This window comes from Eucalyptus grandis, chromosome 5 (assembly GCF_016545825.1).
Source record: "Eucalyptus grandis isolate ANBG69807.140 chromosome 5, ASM1654582v1, whole genome shotgun sequence".
NCBI lineage: Eukaryota > Viridiplantae > Streptophyta > Magnoliopsida > Myrtales > Myrtaceae > Eucalyptus > Eucalyptus grandis.
The window spans coordinates 51,037,075-51,052,637 of NC_052616.1; the positions used below are offsets into that span (position 1 = coordinate 51,037,075).

The following is a 15,563-nucleotide window of genomic DNA, read 5'->3' on the forward strand; positions in this document are numbered from 1 at the left end:
TGCAATACTTTAATTATATTTTAGTTCGATTGAAGATTGAGTGGATCACAATACATGGCTATGATACATTTAAGAATGAGAGGGAAATAGATAGATACGTACCTAATCCTCCGTCCATTGTACCTGTATATGATCAAGTCGGATTCGAGGAACGTGAGCGATTTTAGGCCAATCCTCGCCAATTTTTGGTCAACATCTCTTGCTCAATTTGCCACAATGTTCGATGCATAATTCTTTGAGGGCAGTGAGGGACTGAATTCCTTATGGTAGAAATGACAAATTGGGACATTGGATCAAGTGAATTAATCTGAGACGTGTATGGTTGGGCAGCCATTTAGGTATAGCTGTGAAGCTCGGACAATTATACACATAAAAGGACTCCAAAGTGCAAGCAGATTCATTAAGACATTGGAGTAGCTCAATCACTTGATCGGACTTTGATATTGACAACATACGAAGGTTCGGAGGAAAGTTGCACTTGTTCTTGTGGGTCAACATGAGCTTGGAATCACGAATCAACAAGGACTCAAGGGCGATTAATTCCGTGGAAGGTAGAGATATTGGTCCCTCACAATTTACAATTATCAAGTGTCGAAGGTGAGTCATTCTGCAAGTACCTTCAAACAAAACTTGGAGATTTTGGCAATCCCCAAGTCCCAAAAATTGCAGATTTTCCAAGTATTGTATACCACTTTCTTTTATACTCTTTTGTTTTGTTGTTATGAATAGAAATCTAAGGCTGATGAGCCTTTTCATATATTTGGGTAATTTTCCTAGCTCTGAGCAACCATTGAGAAATAAGTGTAGCAAACTTTGTAGTTCACATTGATCTCAATTGCTTCAAGTTGCATATGGAACTTGGGAGCTCCTCAAAATTACCGTATGTTAAATTCAAATAACATAGATGGCTAAACTTGGAGATGCATGTTCTAGCAAACTCTCTAGTAATAACTCCATCATCAACTTTGAAGGGAAATCTAATTGCACGCAACCTCTTTGACTTTGGCTTTCTCAAAAAATGTGGGACTCCATCGAAACTTGAGATTCTGTCTAATGAAGTGTTAAAGAATGAAACATACCGAACTCTTTCTGAAATCTCTATAGTATCTAAACCAACAATAGAACAATCATCTTGTGCCACAATCATTGCAAGAGAATGGACCAACCAAATCATGTAGTTAAAAAAATAACATGGATTCGGACAACTCGACTTCTTGGATCAAAGATCTCTTCCACAACTCTTTGACATACTCAACACCTATGTCTTCCAATGCCAATTTTTCCTTTGTTGAACTAATGAATCCTAAAGCCATCCATAACCTAGCTAAATAAGGGCCGTGAATTATATATCCTTTGGGGAAAAGAGAAAATGTGGCAAAACAACGTTTTAAGTGCGATGGTAAATTATCATAGCTAAGCTTAAGTACTAGCAGAACATCCTTTTTTTCTTTCACTAATTTCCATGTTTTGCTATCTCTTATATAAGCCCAGTACCGTTCTTCATCCTTTGTGTAAAGTAAACTCCCCAAAGTTTTCAGAAGGAGAGGAACTCCTTGACATTTTTTAACAATGCCATTTCCAATTTCAAGGAGATCTAGACGTGGAAGCTTTCCTTTTGTCGAAGGCCCATTTCATGAACAAGGTCATGGAGTTTTCATGAGAAAGACCTTTTAGATTATGCCGAATGGGTACTCATAATAGAAGTGACTTCTAAACTGTGTGTTGTCACAATTATCTTATTTTCGCTTGCTCCCAATTTGAAACATCATTTAATGTAGTTGAAATAACTGAATTTTGGGTTGTTCGAGCAAGTAAGGGAAATTCTTCCTTCACCTAAAAGAGAACTTAATTTAGCGGCTCTTTCTAAAAGGTGTGAATGCAAATAAAAAACATCTCCTGGATAAGCTTTGCGACCGGGTGGTCTTCGTCATAGAAGAGACATTTGGCAATAAGCCTGTGCTTGTTTGGAGAGATCATCATAAATGATTAAAGTGTGTCGTTCACAAAACATAAAATATTCAGCAAGAGCTGCTCCTGTATAAGGAGCGAGGTATTGTTGAACAAGAAATAGAACTGACTAATCCTAAGACAAAGGGTCAAGAAACTCAACGCCACTATTCCACTATTCTTGAACAACTTGAAGCCTTCTTTCCATTTGCTGTGGTAGTTGCTCCACACATCATCCAATACTAGCAGAAATTTCTTGTTTTTGATGATGTCACGTAGAAAATTTTGCAATTGCTGAATATCAAAGTCACTCAAATCTTAGCCAGTTGCATCTTTGATGATTCCTTCAATAGTTTTCTTTAAATCAAACTCCTAGGTACACACACCCATAGTCGCAGCTAAATTGCTCTTTCACATTGTCATCGTTGTAAACTAATTTAGCTAGTGTTGTCATGCCCAAACCTCCTATTCCAACAATGGGAATCATGTTTTCATCATTTGGCCGCATCAATATCTCAATTATCTTTTGTTTATTGGCATCTCTTCCGACAACATCCAACTTGTTTATGAATGAGTAAGTCATCTCTCGTGATCGCATAGGCACCACATCACTATCAACACTCCATACATCAAGATCAAATTGATTCTTTCAATGGAAATTTTAGATAATGTCTCCCCAATCTCCTTTATCTTATGACTGATTTTTGCATGGAGTATCAGTGGATTAGAGAGGGAAAAGAAGCGGTGTACCTTCTCTTTGATGCCCCCATACTGACTGATTACCTGCTTTCGTAAGGCTTCGCAATCGACTTCATCGAGCACATCCTCCACATCATACAACACGTCTCGAAGCTGACCTAACCACACTTGCAGGCTGTGGTTCTTCGCCTGTTGCTCCTCAGCATCTAACAACACGGCCGTAATGGCAGTCAACGTATTTTTAAGCTTGTGGATCTGACCTTCGACGCTGTAAATTGCTACGGCTTCTTGGAACGCTTGGGATGCCAGAGCGATGCTGAAAAGGTGTGATTCAGCCATGCCAAGTGATGGGGACCCTGCTTCAGGCTATTTGGTTTGAGACGAATGAGAACACACAATGTCGTCCTTTGGGAGTTGGTTGATATGACGATAACTTGCTTACAAATCAATGGAGGGAGGTTCTTTCCTTCCGAGTGGCCTGCAGGATAGAAGACTCTCGGTTCAGATGGCACCTCTCGACTACTTCGAATACCTACCATTCTATCTTTGACTACGCTCGATCTACTGTGAGATTCCTTCAAAGATCCCCCACTCTTTCCTACGACATAAACACGGTTTCTACCTTTTTCTTCATCCTACCTTTCTAGGACCAGCAAGCAATCGAGACTACTTCAAAGATCAAATAGGGCCTCTTCCAGGTGTCAAGTGTCTGTTCTTTACTTGTAATCAAACGCTTATATGTAATGATCAAGTGACGATTGCAAATTAGTTAATACCATAACTATGTGTTTATAGTGTCCCAATTCTATAAAATATTTCTTTTTTTGACTCGGCCATGTCACAGACTTTAAGTTAGACAACCCTAAATAATCGTCCCAAATATTTTGAGGAGAAAATAGATGCACTCCCATATTCACCAAGAAACACGATGGATTGATACTAATTCTAAATTTAGTCAACAACTTAATGACATTGCTGGTTAATTGATAATTCAACGCACCTTTGCTAGAAAATTTTCAAGAATTAGTTTACTGGCCATTACAAATCAAATATAAGCATTGGTTATTGTACTGTTTTTGAGTATCAAATGAACATATACATTCCTAAGCAAAAACTTTTATAATTCAAGCTTCGCTTGTTTTATGAAAAATGAATAATTTCAATTTTTTAAAAAAAAAATAATTATTTGTATTGCTTCAAATAATTAGCGTACTATTGTGTGTAATGTAGGCTTAGTGGTTCTACAAATATTAGCTAATGAAAAAGTTTTCAGAAAATTATTCATTTAAAAAATAAAAGGCGACAAATAATTATTATTGTCAAATCATTATAAGCTTTAATAATCACCTAGTAATACTGTTAAGATTTTTTTTATGATTTAAACAGTCAAAACCAAAAATTTGTATTAATTCAACATTTTTAGGGAATTCCTGTCGATAATGAAAAATAGTATTAACTTCACGTATGGAAAATGTAAAAGATACTGTTTGTCTTCCCTCCGGTGGCAAAATTGTTATTTCGCAGTGAAGATGTACAATTCTGGGCTTGCCTTGCGGCTTCTGTTCATCACTTGGACCCACAGATACCACCTTCCTCTTTACCTTTTGCCTTTTTTTCGAGTGTGTTAAATTTTCATTTAATTCTGTATGTATATATATAGTGGAAATCCAGTGTTGATCTAGTACACGAGTCTTAAATCTTAAAACTTGTTGACAATTAAATCTTAAAACTTGTTGAAGATCTCCACATTAATCCTCTCCGTCAAGAGTCAAACTCAAATCTTAAGCCCAGTGAAAAATCACTTAAATTATTATTTTATTAAAAAAAAAAAAAAAAAAAGAGAGTTGCTCATCCAGTTCAAAAGGGGAAGAATTAGCACGAACGATGGCCATTCCATGTAAATGTATACATGGAAGACTCATTTATATTTAATGAAGAAGATTTTTTCTTTATGGTTTCTTATGCCACTTTTTTTCCCCTTTGGCATGTCATGTCCTTTTCATGCCCCGTGACAACTTCCTTTGAAAAAAGATAAATCGCACCAAAAATCGCTGTGAAAAAAAAAAAAAACAAGAGTTCTATCACCATCAAAGATCCGTGAACCCTTCAATGATCCATTCTCTGATTGAATTTTTGTCGAATAGCAAAGTTGGCTAGTGCTCCTCTCATGAGAAACCGATTTGGGCGGCAACAGAGGAGAGGGAGGAGGGAAGGGCATTTGAGGATTGAGAAAATAGAGAGAGAGAGAGGGTATTAAAGAGTTCACTTTGGTATGACCAAGATGGACCTTTGGTCCATTTAAACTTCTGTTCTGGGCCCCTTCCCATAATTTGAGTGTAATTGTTAGAGGTGTTAAAATTGGTCACTTGTTTATAACAAAAGATAGTTAAATGGGTTTCACAATTAAAGGTTTAAGATAGGTGGGTCTTAAGTGGGTTTTTTAATGGGTTGGGTTGAAAACTCATCTTTAACAAAAACATTATAATTCCTCCCTTCTCTTTTTAACTTTATAAAAATCGAAATTATAATTTTTTTATTTTTATTTTCTCTTTTCTTTTTCTTCCTTTTATTTTTTATTTTTATCTTTCTTCTTTTTTTTTTCTTTAAAAAAATAATATATATAAAAACTTGGAAGTATTTTAATAATATAATCTTTGAAAAAAACATAGGAATAAGTTTTTCTAAATTTTTAAATATGAAAATATTTTATTAATATGAGTTAGGTCGGGTCGGGTATGGGTTGTGTATAGGTCGGGTCGGGTTTGGGTCGAAAAATTTACATTAAATATAAATGAGTCATAAATGGGTTAATGGGTCAATTTGGGTGGACCATTAATGACCCGACCCAAACCCGATCCGACCCACCCGTTTAACGGCTCTAGTAATTGTTACGCAAAATACCTTACAGAGATCTAAATAGAAAAATCTTTAGAGAAAGATGTATACAGAAACCGCCGCCATTTTTTACCACCCATTGGTCGTTTATGGCCTTCCAGCCATTCCCCGAAGAACAGATCTCGCTCCCGATGTTATCGATCGTTTCCTTCGACTTGTTCACGTGGTGAGAATGCTATAGTTTTCTTTACATTTTGTGAGTAGATTTTGTGCATTTTCTATAGATCATCTTCGGATACATCGTAAGCCGACTCTGTCATTTTGAATAGTAAAGCCTCACCCGAACTCCTCAGCTTGTTTTTGACATGACATCTGCCAACTTCTTCCGATGCTTGGTTTTCATTCGAGGTAAGTATCAGTCCACATGCTTTTCAAAGAATACTCGAAAGATTGCTGGTGTGACGGTAACCTCCGGGTAACATGGAACAAAATGCGAAACAATGTTTAATTTGGCGCGGCAAATCATTGAAACTAAGTTAGAATGCAGGAAGGATGTCGTTTCCTGCTATCGTCTCTTATGGTCGAATGCCCATTTTGAGAAAAAGGAAGAGAGTGTCCAGAGAAGAAAGGCCTTTAACTTGAATGCTAATCCAAAGATCCCACGAGGGAAGCGACTTTGTGATTGCGGGTACGGCCATTCTATACGTCGTCTGATAGCAGCAGGGACTCTACTTAAGTCTTGACTGATAGCGTTTCTCCAGACCTTTCAAGGGTTTTCTTTAGATGAAGATCACTGGAAATGCATATCCATATTCTAAAATACAAAATCGTTGTTGGATCTTTTTGTCATTAGACATGAACTTAACAAGAACTGTTTTGCCTAAACATCCCATCCCAATTATTATGGGAGGGCACGGGATCCAAACCGCCTCAGCTCACTCTCGACAATGCGGAAAAGGATTGATTTGGCCATTTTCTTTTCTTGCCGTTGGAAAAACAGTAGGGGGCATCAAGAGGATGCGAGAAAATATTGGGTGGGTGTTACCCTCCACGTAAGCTTAGGGTAAGACCATTCAGAATCCGACACGTGGCTCCATGTAGGCGACGTCGTCAGAGGTTCAAAATTTGGGCGCGCCGCTTCTGGGCCCACCCCTCTGACGCTCTCTCTCCTCTGCTTGCCTCTGCGACCGTGTCTCGTCCTCTCTCTCCTCCGCACGATGCCGACGCCCTTTCCACCTCTGCCGGTTGCCTCCGTCGCCCCTGACTCCGACTCCTCCGCCTCCGCCTCTACCTCTGCCCCTACGCTTCTGCCTCCGGATTTGCCCCTGACGCCGACGCCTCTACCTCCGCCTTCACCCCTAACGCTTCTGCCTCAAGCCGGTTGCCTCCGCCTTCGCGGTTCGGTGAGGTGCGTCTCTTCTTCCTTGCTCAGCAACACCGTACTGCCTCTCTCTAAGTGTCTCTCTCTGTGCTTTCTTTCATCCATGAGGCATGCATTTTGACTAGGGTTTAGGGGTTTCGCCACCCCTTCTTTGAGGTTCGTCCGGGTACCTCTCGGAACCCAGCGTGAATTTTATAGTCTTTCTTTCCAAATGACTACCCTTTTCACTTCGATCGGTCCTTCAGCAAAATCGACTGCTAAGTGACAATGCGACGGCAATTTCGAATCCTGAGTTTCGCTCTGTGATGCTAAGCCTTGCTTTGGTTCCTTAAAAAGTTGCTGACTTTTTCGCACGTTGTAGCTTCGCGGCTGCTCCGAGATTCTGGGTTGGTTGTTCTACCGTCTTGCTCAGAGCGAGCGAAATGGTGTCCAAAAGGGTCGTGTCGAATTCGTTGACACTTGAGTCGGTGTCGACTTCTGAGGACAAGAAAGGGAAGAAATCGAAAGGATTGGTGGCTTCAGTTCCTAGTTCTACCAAAATCATGTCAAGGTATTGTCTTTTAATCGAACCTATCGTTCCACCGTGTTGCCTAATAATGACCCGGCCAAAATTGAGGCAATGACATTTCACGAATTGAGAGCTACATTGAGGTGGGCATGAATTGTTTTAGTTGCAAGCATGTGATAGTCGTTATAGTGTTTCCTGCGTAACCTTTACAGTAAGCAAAAATCAAGTTTTTCTATTTGATGCTTGCAAGGGAGATTATATTGAGCAGGGAAGTGAATATTACTGATGGAAAACCATGAGGTCTTGAGAATTTGCCTTCAACAAAGAGCAAGGTCTTGAGAATCTGCTTTGTTTGGGTCAAGATGGCGGGCTCCGCAGCCACACAAGTCTGCGGTCTCGCTCTGTATGGTCCGGGCTTGTAGCTCTGTCGATGGCAGAAGCAAGGTCTACAGAGAACTCGGTCCGTCTCCCTCGCCTAATTCCATTATGTTGGTCTTTCTCGAATGCTTTCATGTGGGTAGTTCTTCTTTTGGTCGGATTTAGATGGAGTGCTCAGTTCATTTGCAAATGCACAAGATGAAGATGTCGTGTGCCCGACTTGTTTGATGATGAGTAGCATGATTAATTGCTTTTTGGGGTGTTGGCAATAGAACGTCTGCTTTCAAGTGGGAGGAAAGGTGACGCCACGTGAACGGGTTGCAATTGCCATCCCAAGATGGAGGGCATTGAACTCTTTGGAATAAATTGTGTGATATTGTGTCGAGGATGCCTGTAGGGAGGAAGAGACTGGAGTGGCTCTTGCTACATAAAGTTTAGGGGAAACACGAATTGAAGTTGCTTACCTTGTGTTTTCAACAATAGATGTGCTTTCTAGAGTTAAGGGCCATTCATGGGCAGGCCATGCTGATAATGTACAGTGAGTTGCTGCCGTATCTGTTGCTCCTTTTCTGGTAGAGTTAAGATTTGGGACTAAAAAAAATGACAGTTTCAATCACGGAATATGAAAAAAAAAAAAAAAAAAAAAAGGCTGTTTCTGCTTAAACAAACTATTAGGAAAATTATTCTCAAGACTGTCTGAAGTTGCACCCACAACAAAAAGATACTCCTAAGAATTATACTGATGTTTTTAGAATGAAAGAAAGTCTACGGAATGACAATAAGCAAGGATTTTTTTTTTTCTGAGCTCATAAAATTCAAACTGAGAAGGCAACTGTCTCATACAAGTGTTGGGAGAGTATTTTCTGTGCTGTTACAAATCATATTTGCAAGAATGATTAAGAAGTAAGGCATTGTGAAATATTTGTTTGCCTTTTCTATCAACTTATTATGTTGGATCTACAGTCTTTCAGTTTATCAGCTTGCACGCTCTAGGTATATTCTGTTAGGGACTAGCAATACCTGTGTTAATTATGTTGAATGTCCAGCAATTGAAAAGATCACCTGTTTTTCCTGCTCCTTGGAGATGGCATTTTGTTAAAAATTGCCCTGCTTTTTTATATAAGATCTGTCAGTAAAGTCAAATATATTTTTATACTTACACACAGTATACAAGAGAAACTACAGAGAGAACTAAAATGAGGAAGAGGAAAGAACCTAAATATCAAATGTATAACACGTTGGACTGAATGTCCTTTAAACTACATTAGTACAGATGGATACTTATGGGAATTTTTAATAAGACCAATTCTGATGGATAATCCTTTGTATTTCCAAGGGCAATAGGTGTATGTTGTCCTTGAAAGATGTTGGAGTTCCACTGAAAACGCAAAGAACAGCTTTTTGCCATCAGATTCTGAAGTATGTCTGGTTACTTTCTGAAAAGGATTTACACACTACATTTAAAGAGCCTTTGATTGATTCGGTTGCAATTGGCTTTCTAATTTCTTTTGTCATAACTCTACTTTTGGTGAATCTTAGTTGATTTTCATCTTTCAATTGTCATGTACTGCTGCTGAGGATATGTATTTGTTATGTCTCTCTTTCTTTCCCCTCCCTATTGCTTTATTCTCATATTTTCTCAGTTCCTTGAGTGCTTGGTCAGTTTCTTTTTTTGTCACTATATTTGCTTCCCAATATATCTCACTCGTTGATGGAGTTTGAGCACACTATTAAGGTGAAGTTACTCATTTTGCATCCTCTTATTAAAGAGGTCCTATGCTTGATTGCCATCTTCCTCTTCTCCATACAAAACTGTTGTTTTGGGGCACCAAAAGGGTGCCAAAGCTTAAATGGAAAATCGTGTATAAGAGAAGTGTTGGTTGTATGTAGAACATCTTGCTCTTCCAATCTCGTGTGATGATTAAATGAAAGAATGACATTGCAAATTGGCAAGGATTTCATAAGACGGGTTTCTCTCTGTTTTTGCAGGTGACTCCTGATGTGCATTTCCAAAATGATTTGGGTCTAGATAGCTTGGACAACGTAGAGATTGTAATGGCACTGGAAGAAGAATTTAAGCTCGAAATCCCAGATTTGGAAGCTGATAAAATTGACTCATGTCGTCTTGCTATTGAGTACATCTACAACCATCTTATGGCTGGTTAATTCGAGCTCATGCATCTTTTGACTATCCTGTATTGTGTGGACAATGAGCTGCTCAGCCTCCTCTTTGGTTGCTTTGTCTTGAGCGTGAAGCAGAGGATGGAAAATAATCTCAAGTTTTGTGATAAAAGATAGACTAGCTGATGGGAGTCGTCTGGAACATATGACAAAAGACAGCAATGACATCTTGAACTTGTGGGCAAAAAATTTGGGAAAGCTACTTGATTTGTCGAGAAAAGTTACAACCAAATGCACAAGGAAACTATGGCTCGTATGGCTGTCTTGAGAGCTTGAAGATGTTCTTAGTTGAATGGATGACCTCTCTCCCCTTGAGCCTCCCCCTCCCCCTCCCCCTCCTCCCTCCCCCCTCCCAAAAAAGAAGAAGAAGAAGAAGAAGAAAGCTAAATAATGCTGTTTCACATTGTGGTCTGAAGTGGGACAAAAATGTTCATAGGACTCTTGCATAGCTGGCTTCAATTTGATTGCATATTTTGCACAGGGGACCAGATTTGGGACTCCATTGGCATTAGCCGGCACATGCTAGCAAGTTGTTATGTATCTTTGGTGGTTGAATGACTCCATATGCTCAGTTAGACCTAGCATTGAGTATATTTTATATTTTTGCCATCTTTCTTCTAACGCATTTGTAGTTCTTGAAAATTGACTTGCAGGAGAAGTCATATGAAAATGGAGTTAAAGCCTCACAAGATAAAATTCAAGATAAGACTTGATAAAGAGACATCATTGCCACCGCCCGAGTTTGGAAAGGGTAAAACTGTGGAGGTCAGCAGTGATGAAAAAGGTTATGAGGGTTCTTGGTTTTCCGCAATTGTCATCGACTATATAGGAAATGACAAGTATCTGGTCGAATACCTAACCTTGAAAACAGATGACGAAACTGAACCTTTGAGGGAAGAAGCATATTCACGGTATATCAGGCCCTACCCTCCTCATCTTCCAGCCAGGCGTTTCAAGCAGCTCGACAAAGTTGATGCTTGGTACAAATGACGGATGGTGGGTCGGTGTAATTTCCAAAGTTCTAAAAGGCTCTCAGTATGTTGTCTACTTCAGCCCATCCAATGAAGAACTAATTTTCAGTGAGTCTAATCTGAGGCTTCACTAGGACTGGAGTGACGGCAAGTGGGTCATTGCTTCCCGGGTAGGAACTACGGTTGCTTCTAATTTTGTGATGAATTGTTTTGGTGGAGTTCTGTCATTCAGGTTCATGCTTTTGTTTCATTCTTGGCCGAACGTCCCCCATGCCTTGTTGTGATTTTGATTGGTTGCATGGAGAACGCTATACATAAGGAGTTCTTGATGGTGTCAAATTTGTGATTTCGCAAGTTTAGAGGAACAATTAATCAGTCAAACCATATTTCAATTACTTTGATGCAAATTGGTGCCAGTCAATGATGTCTGATGAACTAGAGAGTATTTCACATGGCAGTTGTACTATGTTTTCCCGATCTGAGTTTGTAACTCTTTGAATTCAAAGACCAGATTCCTTTATTTATTTGTAACACTTAATCGATTGCTTAAAAAGATTGACTTGTCATTTCGTCCCCACTCGGTCATGCTAATGACGCCGAATTGCCAGACATCTGTCCAGGAAAATCTCGGCCCGTAAGAGATTTAGGTTAGTTCATCAGGACGTCCAATACGAGTCTTCATCATTACAAACATTAGACGCGTGGGATGTCTTTGGGAAACATCACAACATTTAAGCACAGAAATTGTGCATTCCATGTAAAGAACAATGGTCAGGAGATACACTCAATCAAAATTGATCGAACATTATAAAAACGAGAAAAACTAGTTGCATCACAACTTCAAACATCCCTCCGACAAATTCTGTAGTCGAAGAATGTTTCTTATTTATCAGAACATCTCTGTAGCATACATGGAACATAAGTAAAAACTAAAGTAAACACAGCCATCAACTAGTATTTTGAGTGCCTGTGACCAAAACCATCTGAAAAATGAACCTCCTCAGAATCAGAGACTGACGCACTGATTATACGTACTGTACAGAGGTAGACGCCAAAGCCCACTTTAACTGCCAGTATAATGTGCCGAAAGATACTTGTACCAAAGCGCTCTGCATCATCGGCTCATGATACTTGAACAAACTTGTCTAAAGCGGATGTATCCAAAGCTGCAAACTCCTTAACAGCCCCAAGCACGGCAAGTCCAAGTTTTACAGCGTCATCGTGAGTTGTTTTTTACAGCAGGTAAATTTTGAATTGAATTCTTAATCCAATAAAATCATTTTTATGGTAGCTTGTGTAAGAGATTCCTCTACCTCAATGTTAAGAGGAAGAACAGGATCATGAAGTGAGAGCCTCAGAAGGAACCATCCTCCAAACCCAGATACCCGGACCTGTTTAAGCAGCAATCAAACTAGAGATCAGCATCACATGCAAAATGCAAAGCTCACCCAGTGTCTTGCGCTATTCAGGGAGAAAAGAAGAGAGGAATTAACTAGATAGCATGATGGACCTGCATTTACTTTATAGTAAAATACTCCTCTGAGGTCACTAGTTCAGATATTATTTTGGTAAGCACACAGCATTTTGCTCAATTCATTGTGGACTATAATTTTGACTCCTCTTGTAGATACAAATCAAGAACCAACATGGACTCCATTGCGACGTTTAACTCTCCTTCTTGTTCCCATCCCCAGGAGCATTCAGAACGTATGTACTTTAATTGAGAATTAGAGCATTAACTTGTCTCCTCAGCATATGAACACGATAATACACAATATAAATAGCTGCTGAAATGATGAGGTCCAATCTACTAAGAATAACTCCATCGATTCAAAACTTACTCCTTCATAATTTACTGGAGCTTTCTGAAGCTTTGGGTCTAAATCAATAGAGTTCTCCAGGTGCTTCAACACTGCCTCTCCATAGTCTCGGAAAGATCTGTAACCTCTACACTATCAGGATCTTAGAGAAGGAAAAAGAAAACGACATTGCTAGAAACCAAGAAACCACGTACCCTCCCTTTAAGTCCAGATGACTCTGGTTGATCTTCAACCTCAATTCTACAGCAACAGCTGCTTCTTCTAGACCCTCTACCAAATCTGTCAAGACTCTGCTGCCGCTACCTGCTCCTGAAGCTCGAGCTGAAGCAAGTTTGTTGAGAACTTTGACCTATAACAAAATGCTTAATAATTATGACTCAAAGCTTTAAGCTCATGCATTGCAGTTGGGGGCACTTAGAATTCATCTCTGCAATGTCAATGCTCATCTATTTCAAAACTTTTAATAGCAATTTCCATCTCAAATTGTACTTTATACAATTAAATCACAGAGATCATGCAATTCGAAATAACATTAGAATTAAGGATACCACTTCAAAAAAGTTTTAGAACAAAATGTTGCCATAGAAAAGAGTGATCAACTTTCTGGCGACTCAATGATTCTAACAATCATCTCATTCAACTAACCAAATCATCTCGTTCAACTAACCAAAAGAACTGTACATAGAAAATTAAATTAGCAAATGGTAGCAACCAAAGAACTAAAAAGTGAGCATCTATGATCAGCAAATTTTACAAACAAAAGAAGACCAGGAATCATCAAAAAGCACAATTGTAAAAGCTTAATACCTCAATTGTCCGATCTGCAGAGCCAGTGCAGAATCATTGATTGCTAGGATCAAATGCAATAGATCTCACCCATCCCAAATGCCCACTTATGACCTTGCACATACAAAAAGGAGAAAACAAAACACATAACAATCCAAGTAAGCGAGCAAATAATTGCAGATATGATAACATGGACAAGACACAGCTGTATAATAAATTCAAATGTATAATTATCACATGACACCATAACTATTACTGAAACAAAACAAGAACTTTCTTCTAGCTGCCAGAAAAATTAGGCCACAATTCTCACCCTGTAGTTCTTCCATGGAGGATGCCACACAGGACGTGGCCACCTGCTTGGAATTCTTTCCATAATGGCTGAGGTAGACAAATTCCTAAAAACAGAGTGAGAGCATGAGGCCAAAGCAGATTAAGTACCTTAGAGCAGAACTTAAGATGACTCAGTGATCCTTGAATGCATGAGTCGAATTATGAGAATCCATGAAACAGCTTTTCAGAAACCATTAAGAAATGTTATGATGTTACTTCAGTGGATTGTGCAAATAGATGCATGTCAACGTATTAAAAAAGTAACAGTAATATAAAAGTCCTATTTTGACCAAAAATATAGGATACATAGGTATTTGCCCTAGTTTGTCGATGCCTCTGAATAATTATAAAGCATAAGCAACTGATGCATGTAACAGACACTACACCAGCTATGGGTCAAACGATAGGTGATGTAGAACAACTAGTCTAGATGCAGATTAGTTTCAGAGCACGATTACAATGACCAGCAACTCATGAAGAGTAAATTTCTTTAGGCTCAACAGATAGTAATTCATAGAATCAAACAATTTAAAAATCAAAAACTTGCTAAATTACACAAATGTGATATCTTAACTACCAAAAGGAAGAATTGCCAACACATGTAGACCTTAACCTCTTCTATTCAAGGTTTCGTGTGTTTAAACCAAAAATATAAATATAAAAAATGTTCTTTTAGATTTAAGGTCTTTCCTATTGAAGAAAAGTCAAATTATGTGACCGATCGCCTTAAAGGGAAGAAAGAAGAAGCAAAAAGACACTCCAACAGACACTAAAATAGAATGCAATACAACATATTTACCTGTCTCATGATCCAGAAGCAGAGACAATAGCAGTGCCTTTTCCATGTAGACCAACATCATTTCTGAGGAAGATGAATGAACATGAGCAACATAATGTCGAATGTTCTACTGAAAAAGCTTTACAAACAAATTTAAATAAAATCCACAAAGAAAACTACAAAATTAAAAGAGCTGCAACGCATTAAAAAAAAAAAAACCTGGAAATCAGTAATACCACATACAATGGCCAAAAATCTGAATGCTTTCTTTTTTGATAAGCAATTTAAAAAGCATAAAATGTGTGAGATATCTCAGTGAAGGTATGGAGGTAACTTGATTCTCTTGACCAAGGGATGGTCGTTTGAAAGAGAAGAAGGGTACTAACAATCCTTGAAGTCATAATGATGGACCAACAGTTAAAGCATTTTGAGACTTTTCCATTGGTGGAATTTTAGAACCTTCTGGACCTGCAAAAGAGAAAGGAGTTTATATCCTTGGGATGAACGACATCCTTTAAAAGTACACCAAGAGAAGAGCCACCATCTGCATACTCCACCTCGTAGTCACATTGCTCTGGGTGGTCACATCTGTAGTCACCTGAATGCAGGGACACGCAAATTGGGTCCCTGCAGATTACTAGGTCCTTGTTGGGTCGATAAAGCAGATGTGGCATCTGCAATAAGAAAATGATGAGAAGTTATTAGCACTTATCACCCAGCATAACATCATGAGACCATTTGAAACAAACATCTGAGCAAAGTTTTAGGATTATCAACAAAAATTCATAGATTTGAGAAACAAATCATTTGACATCTGAAAACTAATAAAATCTACCTGGGTGCATCGTACACAAGGGGCATCACATTGGAGCGATGTGAGGTCACTACTAGTGTCAGGATCAAGAAAGTAAGGCTTTGGTGGCTGCCCAATGAAGACAGTTGTGTT

General features: G+C 38.8%; 1 long non-coding RNA gene across 3 annotated transcripts; it reads right to left on the bottom strand.

Annotated features, from left to right (window-relative positions):
- Positions 1–11,765: 11,765 nt before the first annotated feature.
- On the bottom strand, positions 11,766–15,563 carry LOC120293309. Of its 3 annotated transcripts, XR_005551065.1 has the most exons (10): positions 15,453–15,563; positions 15,175–15,291; positions 15,004–15,085; positions 14,639–14,701; positions 13,820–13,904; positions 13,528–13,620; positions 12,915–13,069; positions 12,742–12,838; positions 12,214–12,291; positions 11,766–12,076 (listed from the first exon to the last, which is right to left on the bottom strand). It is a non-coding gene; the product is annotated as an uncharacterized LOC120293309 (long non-coding RNA). The 3 variants fall into 3 exon arrangements; XR_005551064.1 differs by having other exon boundaries at positions 12,742–13,069; XR_005551066.1 differs by having other exon boundaries at positions 12,742–13,069; positions 14,952–15,085.